This window comes from Elephantulus edwardii, unplaced genomic scaffold (assembly GCF_000299155.1).
Source record: "Elephantulus edwardii isolate Elephantulus edwardi_28Jun2011 unplaced genomic scaffold, EleEdw1.0 scaffold00006, whole genome shotgun sequence".
Taxonomy (NCBI): Eukaryota; Metazoa; Chordata; class Mammalia; order Macroscelidea; family Macroscelididae; genus Elephantulus; species Elephantulus edwardii.
Window position 1 is genome coordinate 19,752,336 of NW_006399756.1, and position 8,993 is coordinate 19,761,328.

Consider the following 8,993-nt stretch of genomic DNA (forward strand, 5'->3'; position numbering starts at 1 on the left):
AACAACTAAGCAAATAGGAAGAAGCCGAGTCTAATACAGAACTCAGGTTTTCTTGATACTTGCACCTGCAGCCTTCTTGTAAAACAACATTTTTTAACCCATCCTCTCCATTTGGCAGTGTTGTCGTAAACAACCAATGAGCTAATGCTCAAGGAACATCCCAGAAATCCGTAAAAGCCTGATTGTCCAGCAGGGAATTCTAAAGATCAGCAGCATCACCAAGCCATGCCTTGCCTATGAGATTAATCTTGGTATAAAGATTTCTTTTCAAGAATATTAGAAAGATCATCTTCCAGTAACATTTCCTAAAGCTTCATTCCCACTAAGGTCTTCACTAATTATCCTTATGGGGCACCCCTTCATAGTCATACAAACTACCACCAACTGCCTACTTAGCAACGACTGCCTAGCTGCCCAAAACAGTTAATGCAGGTTCCCAAGGTGCCTAAAATCGCTCTCAGGGAATAGTTTTAATGCTAGGACAATCAGCCTTACTCAGGTAACTGCCTAGTAATTTGAAGAAGGAAAGCCATCAACTCTTCAGGGCACCCCAATCATTTTTGTTATTTACCATCTGGGACAGTACCTAACACTTGAATGCATCAAAAAATGAGCCAATTTGTGTTGTGTTCCCCATTTCTTACTTTGTCATATGTTCCAAGTCGAATTTTGCTAAAAGCATCATCTTAATGCAGGCATCTCTCTAAGAGAACAGATAGACATAAAGAAAGAGAGAGAGAGAGAGAGAGAGAGAGAGAGAGAGAGAGAGAGAGAGAGACACCTTTGGATGGGAATTGGGTTGGGTGTGGAGCTTCAAACTACCAGGAATAAATAGTCATTTTGACACCAAAATTAGTTATTTGGAAGGGCATCCAAGAAACATTCAATGAACTTAAAAACCTTCACAGATGTTAGAGGAATTGCTCACAGAGAAATTTAGTTTACAAATTTAGTTTGGATTTGTTATAAATATTAAAAGCATTTTTCTTTCTCTCTCTGCTTCACTACCTGAGCAGGTCAACAGGGACATCAAAGGTCTTTAATGTTTCCAAAGAAACTTTAGAATTCCAGAGAGGCACGACACAAGGTCTTACATATAATGGGCATTAACTTATTCCTTTCAAAACAATTAACACTGACTTTATTCCATGAAGCACTAACCACTCACAGTTTCTCTCCCAACAAAAGTGTGAATGATGACGAAGATTGTCTACACTGTGAGTGATGGTAAGGGCTGTTCTCTTTTCACAGTTTAAAAATTATATAATGAGGCATTGGTGGTTCAGTGGTAGAATTCTTACCTTCCATCTGGGAGACATGGGTTCGATTCCCAGCCAATGCACCCATGCACAGCCATGTTGGTTACTGAAGGCTTGTGTGTTGCTGTGATTCTGAACAAGTTCAAGTGGATCCAGAATTCTAACCTAGATTTCTCCTCTATGTTTCTACTGCCTGGTGAACGTCATGCTATATTTTATGAGTTGGATAACATCAGACATTCCAGTAGCTAAATATTTGAGGGAAACTGAATGTGAGTTGTGTTTAGTTCTGAGATACAAAGAGCCCATGAGTCTGGTCAGTGTCCAATGTGGTTTAGCTTTGACCTTTGAAACCGACCTTAAAAATTATAGCACTGTTCCTGAAATGTCACTTCAGATCAGTTATTTACGTGTCACGTAAAGGCTTGTGCTTCTCATTCTCACGTCATCCTGCCCTTTCGGATTACTTACTATTCAGTTTGCAAACCGGAAAATAGATCAGTGAGGGGAAGGGGAAATGAAATTAGAGAAAAGGTTTAATATAGAAGTTTGGTAAACAGAATTGCTACAGTATACCCATTCACAACAATTCATCCATGCCCTGCAGGATCATACAAGGAATAAAGTCTCTAAATCAGCTTTCTTTACCCAGATCCCTTCATGATTAAAACGAAGACAGTGAGGAAAAATACTGACGAATTCTTCCTTTCCAAAGTTTGGACAACATCATCTCATCCCCCCTCCTTGGATCCCTCTGTAAGTCTCTAGAGTAGTTGCTCTCTTCACCAAGACTCAGTATCATCTCGGACACTCTGGAAACTTCCCTGGAAAATAGCAGTGAGAACAGAAGGAAATGTCCTTGTTCTTGTTTCAACTTTGAGCCTTCCTTAAAAGAATGGTACAGGCTCTGATAAGATCTCTGGTGGCACCCTAGTTACATACCATAGTTACGTACTTGACTGCTAACTGAAAGGCTGGCAGTTCAAACCCATCAGCTGTCCCGTGGAAGAAAGACAGGCAGTCTGCTTTCAGAAAAGAGCACAGTCTCGGAAACCCTGTGGGGACATTCTCAGTCTATGACAAAGTCGTAATAATTGAGAATTGGTTCCATAGCACTGAGGTTTTGGATGCAAAGATACACAATCAAACTGTAGTATCCTGGCTTGGAAGTCATGTCTTTCACATAAGATAAGAGCCTCTCATATATCCTGTATTCCTTTCATGTGTCTTGTACTCTGTTCTGTTTCAATGTTGGTTCACCTTCTGCTGTGGCCATGTGATCTAGTGAGAACAGGTTCATGCCAAAGCCTGGACTAGAGAATCAGCCACTACTTAAACCCACAATAATACTTCATTTAGGGTACCTCGCACCATCTTTCATCAGTCTATCCATTTGTGCCTCTTCTTTTGTAGGACACCACTAAGATGGAATTATGATTCCTACACTGGCATGACTTCATACTAACTGATAACACCTTCAAAGACTATTTCCAAATAAGGTCACATGTACAAATACAGGGGTTAAGACTAAAACATATATTTTGAGGAGGCACAATCAATTATGACAACTGGTCTATTTAATGTTACGATGTATACAGGGATCTCTGGTGAGGAATCCCAGTGGTAAGGAATTGCACTGTCAAGCCAAAGGCATGTGGTTCAAATCCACCAGTGGGCGAAAGATGGGAAATTTCCTCCTGTGTGGTTTACTCCTTCTGAAAACCCACTGGAGGGTCAGCTGTGAGTTGATGCCAACTCTACAGCACACAACAACATATTCAGGGGTATACTCTAAACCCTACCACTGATGTAGACAGCATTTCTTGGCCAAGGTAAGGAAAATGAAAGTCAGAAGTTGGAGAGTCACTCCTGGAATGACCTCTGCTACCAGCTTGGACACTGCTAGTCAGGAAAAAATATAACAGATGTGACTGCAAACAAAAGCAACTTATAAGTGATAGTGAATATTTATCCAAGCAGGTAATGTTAAATCTCATGCTTGACATATGCCCAAAAGAGACAATGAGGATGGCTCAAGATAGAGCAGGATTCAGCGCTGTTGTAGACAGGATCACTATGAGTTTCAAGTGACTCTACCACACATTACAACAACAACAAACCACATTCATAATCACTTGATACAGATTTAAGTTCCTCAACTTCATCCAAGCTCAATCTTCAGGTGGCTTGGCAAAGTCGTCCTTGGCACAACTTTGAGGAGTGACATCTTCTTTGTTGGTTAAGCCTCTCTGATCAACAAGATTCATGAGTCTCTGGATTGAATGCTCAAATTCATAAATCAAAGTAATTGAGACATGAATGATTAGAGCCTCAGAGGTATAATACAAGAGAGTTGGTGTTATTGGCTGATAGTTCTTCAATTTGCTACAAGTGATCAAGAAAGTTTTCAAAAATATGCCACTTTCAAATAAATGAAAGACTGTGATTTGTACAACCTGACAAGAGTGACACAATACTTTAGGACCCTTGGCTTAGTAATCTAGTGCTGCTATAGCAAGTATACTACAAGCTGATAGCTATAAAAGGCAAAAATTTATCCTCTGAGTTTAAGCGTCTAGGAGTCCAAATTCAGGGTGTCATCCCTAAAGGGAGCCTCACTCATTCATGAGCTTGCGCTCTCGCTCTCTCTCTCTCTCTCTCTCTCCCCCCCTTCTCTCTCTCTCTCTCTCTCTCTCTCTCTCTCTGTAGATTCTTTGAATGAAAGTCTTTGTTTCCTGCAGCATCTGTAGGTCAAGTGTTCCTTGGAACTCTCTACTTGCCTTGGACTTCCCCACATTAAAGGTTTTCTCATCATAGGGGATGCAAGTTCAAGAAGAAACACTCCACACCTGGTGATTCTTTCTTGGTGGCACTGGGGTCCCTTCCTTAGCTAATTCCCCCACCCCTTTTTTCTTCTGCAAGATAGAAAGGGTTGCAGGCCACTTTCTATAGAAATTTCCCTCACACAGGATCAGAGTTGTGATAGAATTGAAGGGTGTCACATTCCACACTTAATATTCAGATCATGGATCATTACATAACTCCCACATTATATAATTATATGGTTGTATTTTGTGACAGAAGATAGAGACACAATTCACTCCACAGTAAACTCCATTGTGTGAAGCACTATGGTATTCTGTCATTGTTGTTATTGACTGCCTTTGAGTCGAACATGACTCATAGTGACCCTATGAACAAAAGGCCTGAAGCCTTTCTATAACCATGGTCATTTATCAAAGTTCATAGAGTTTCCCGAGGCATGTTGTTTAGAAAGTGGATGCCATTTCTGCCTCTATTGCTGGATTTATTCTATTTGTTGAGGATTAAGGTTTCCTTTTAAATTCCTATTGAAATTTGCCCTTGTTCATAAAGAATTTGGGTCTCCTTCATGCAGCTTCACCAGAATTGAGGGAAATAAGCACCTACTTGCCCCTGGAAACTCTATGAACTTTGATAAATGTTGATAGTTGTAGAGGGGCTTCAGGCCTTTTGTTCGTAGGATCGCTGTGAGTCATGCTTGACTTGAAGGCCATCAACAGCAACCTCATCTATGGTCTGGTGTTCTCATGGTTAGAAGCTAGCCTGCAATCCCAAAGGCATACAGTTCAAATCTACCAGATCTCTCAGGTGCTCCGAGAGAGAAGAATGAACAATCTCCTCCCGTGCAATTGACTGCCTCTGGAAACTTGCCGGAGGGCCAGCTATGGGTCAGCTCTGACTCAACAGAAAACAACATCATCATCTATGGTCACATGATGAGAGCTTTTGCTTGATATCCACATGATTGTAAAGGCAGTTTGTGGCTAGCTCAACCTAGTGATAGCCGAGCCGCAGCTGAGATCAGAGTCCAGGCTGGACTGGGTGCCCTCTGCAAACAGAGAATTCCATCCGGCACCCCCGCCCCCCAGGAGATACAGGATGTTCTCTGCAAACAGAAGGTTCTGCCCAGCATCCCCCCTAGGAGAAGGAATAGTGTTCCTGAATATAGGAATCATGCTGCTCTTGGTTTAAGAATTAAGCTTTAAGAATTATTGCTATGTTGGCAATAATTATGTAAAGGAAACTATAGCCCCACGAGATAGGAATTTTCTATTGTTGTTGGTTTAAACAAAATAAAAAGCATAGGAAACTTAGAAAGTGGCCTTTTCACAATGCTAAGCTGTGAGCGAATTTAGGATTCTTTTTTTTCAGAATTCATTCCCTCATTCGTGTCCCTGTTTTCATTGTATGTCCAGTTAACAACAATAGTGGCAGCTCCCCCATGTCTCATGGCTCATGTCTTGCCTATCTGTCTAGACCCTTGCTTCTTTAGAAACATTTCCAGGCAAAGATTTCAACTTTAAATTCTTAGTTGGAAATCAGCAACTAAATGCAATTGAGGGAAATCAAATTCTGGGATTTGGCAAAATTCTTTGCAGTCCAGTCAATTTGTTTTGTGTTGGGAGGATATATCAATATCTGTCTGATTCCTTTACACATGTATCATCTAAAAGTAGTCTTTTATAAAAAATAATTTCATTCTCATGAAATTCTTATACATCTGTTTCTAGAGACAAATAAGAGATGTTATAAATTTTCTTGTACTGAGAGAACAACTATTCAAAGTCCCCACTCACCAAAAGCTTCCAGAAACATAAGATTTAGGGAAGTGATAAACATATAGCTTTTCAAATATTCTCCTATAGTTTCTAAGTACATAAAAATGACTAATTTTTTTAGTTTTGTGTAGAGTCAAGATTATTTATTAGATGACAATGGTGAGAGAAACTTACCCCAAAACTTCCCAAGCCCCTTAAGCATAATACTTTACAAGTTTCCTAATATCCCCAAGAAGGAATCAGCTCATATTGTAAATAGGCACATATAATATCACTCTGTAGCCTATAATCTCAAAATTCTATGCCTGTGGTACCACATTTAGGCTCAGATTTAACCTAAAAATTCATCTCTACCAAGATTCTGAGGCTTCGTCTGACATGCTTTGGGCATGTTGTAAGTAGGGACCAGTCCTTGGAGAGGGACATCATGCTTGGGAGGGTGGAGGGACAGCGCAGGAGGGGAAGGCCCTCTATGAGGTGGATTGATTCAGTGACTGGGGTAATTGGGGCGGGTGTGTAGGAGACAGTAAGATTGGCTCAGGACAGAGCAGGGTTTAGGGCTGTTGTACATAGGGTCACTATGAGTTGCAAGCGACTCAACAGCACATAACCATCACCATGAGAAAGCTGCTTTATATAGATACCATGGTTGAAAAGAGAAATATTGACATTTTGAGTGGGAAATACCCTTGGAAAACATCCAGTCCCCTTGCTCTTTTTCTCATTGGTATCAAATAATCCATGATAATTCCTCATAATAATAATAAATTCAAAGGGTAGCTCAAGAAGACAAAGCAAAGTATTATAACTATATGCACAAAGAGCTGGAATTAGAAAACAAAAAGGGGAGAGTTTGCTTGGCATTTCTCAAGCTAAAAGAACTAAAAAATAAATTCAACCCTGCTGTTGCAATACTGAAGGATGGGAAATACATGGGAAAAATCCTGAATGATCCAGAAAGCATCAAAAGAAAATCAAAGGAATACACTGAGTCATTGTAACAAAAAGAACTGGTTAGCACTGAATCTTCTCAGTAAGTACCTTATTATCAAGAACCAAAGGTGATGATGGAAGAAGTCCAAGCTGCACTGAAGGAATTGGCAAAAAATAAGGCTCCAGAAATTGATGTAATACTAATTCACATATTTAAACAAATAGATCCAACCCTAGACATTACCAGGCTGTTCCAGGAAATCTGGAAGAGAGCTACCTGACCAACAGACTGGAAGAATTCTGCATTTGTTCCTAGTACCAAACAAGGTGATCCAACAGAACACAGAAATTATCAAACAATGTCACTAATATTACATGAAAGCAGAATATTGTGGACGAACATCCAAAACCAGCTAGAAAAGTACATTGACCAAGAATCGCCAGAGATTCAAGCTGGATTTAGAGAAGGCACTAAATCCTGGCCATTGTCTTCTCGATTGCTTGCTATGCATCTGAGATCTGGACAATGCCTAAGGACGACAAAATAAGAATCAATACTTTTGGGTTATGGTGCTGGAAAAGAGTACTGAACATACTGTGGGCTCCCAGAGAACAAACAGATCTGTCCTGCAAAGGGTGAAATCAAGTTGCTCCTTGGAGGCAAGGATTTTTTTTAATTGATATTTTAATGAAAGTTTATAAAGAACTTGGATTTATTTTTTTATTATTATTAAATTTTATTAGTTTCAATGAACATTCACAGGGATTCTGGGCTTTCACTCCTTCATTGCCGCACCATTCTCTCCACCCTCCTCCCCAGTTTGTTCTTCTTCCCCACCATCCAAATGTCTGTTTTAATTGTCCAATTCATTGTTGCATATTTTCCTCCCTGCCTTCCCTACCTCACCCCAGTTCATGTTTCTTTGGAAAAAAAAAAGTTCTTTCATGGTTATAAAGGTACGCTCCATCCCCCTTCCCCACCCCAGAACACTTTGCTATGCAGCTCTTATTCTGGACTTATGTCATGCCAATAATAACTTATAATATATTCCTTTTATACAGTTTTCTTCCTCATCTGTTTCAGTGCAGTGTACATTATTTATCCCCTTTTATTAGTTTCTCCCAGCCTCCACGTCAGTCGTGTTTTATAACAGTGGCGTTATGCAGTGTTTTTCTTTTTGTGACTGAGATATTTCACTCAGCATCATGTCCTCCATGGTTACCTGTTTTGTATAATATTTCATGAGTTCTTTGTTTTTCAGTGCTGCATATTTTGAAACTCCATCTCATATACTTTGGATCCATTGCCAGAAGAAAGAGTCTTTACAGAAGGGCATCATGCTTGGGAGGTTAGAGGGTCAGTGCAGGAGAAGATGACTCTGGATAAGACAGACTGACACAGTGCCTGTGACTCGGGGTAGGTATTTCAGATACGGTGAGGTTGGCTTAGGATAGAAAAACCTTCAGAGCTTTTGTTCATCAGGTTGCCATGGCTTGTAGTTTGTAGTGGACTTGATAGCACATAATAACAACAATATGGCACCAGGGATAGCCTCGTTGATTGCAGATAGATCCTCACTGAAAGCAGAGAATACCAGAAGGATCTTTATTTGTGTTTTATTGACTATGCAAAGGCATTCAATTGACTGTGTGGACCATAACAAATTGTGGATAACATTGAGAAGAATGAGAATCCCAGAACACTTAATTGTGCTCATGCAAAACCTATACCTAGACAGACAAGTTGTCTCTGTTGAGTACACAGAGTAAGGGAAGACTAGATGATTTAAAACAATAATAATTTTTGAAAATGTGAGTCAGGGCTGTATCCTTTCTCCATATCTGTTCCATTTCTATGCTGAGCATATTATTTGAGAAGCTGGACATTATGAGGAATAATTTGGCATCAGAATCAGTAGATGATTCATCAACCTGCATTATGCAAATGATACAACCTTGCTTATTGAAAGTGAAAAGGACTTGAAGTGTTTGCTGAAGAAAATCAAGGATTCTATCTCATATCAAGAAGGAAAATATCTTCATGGTTGGACCATTAGGAATTATCATGGTAAATGGATGGTAGAAATTGTTAAAGTTTTACTCTTACCCCACTCCATAATCAATAACCATGGTGCCACCAGTCAAGAAATCAAGACAAGTTGCCCTGGAAAAGTCTTCAGTCAAGGATCTCTCTAAAATA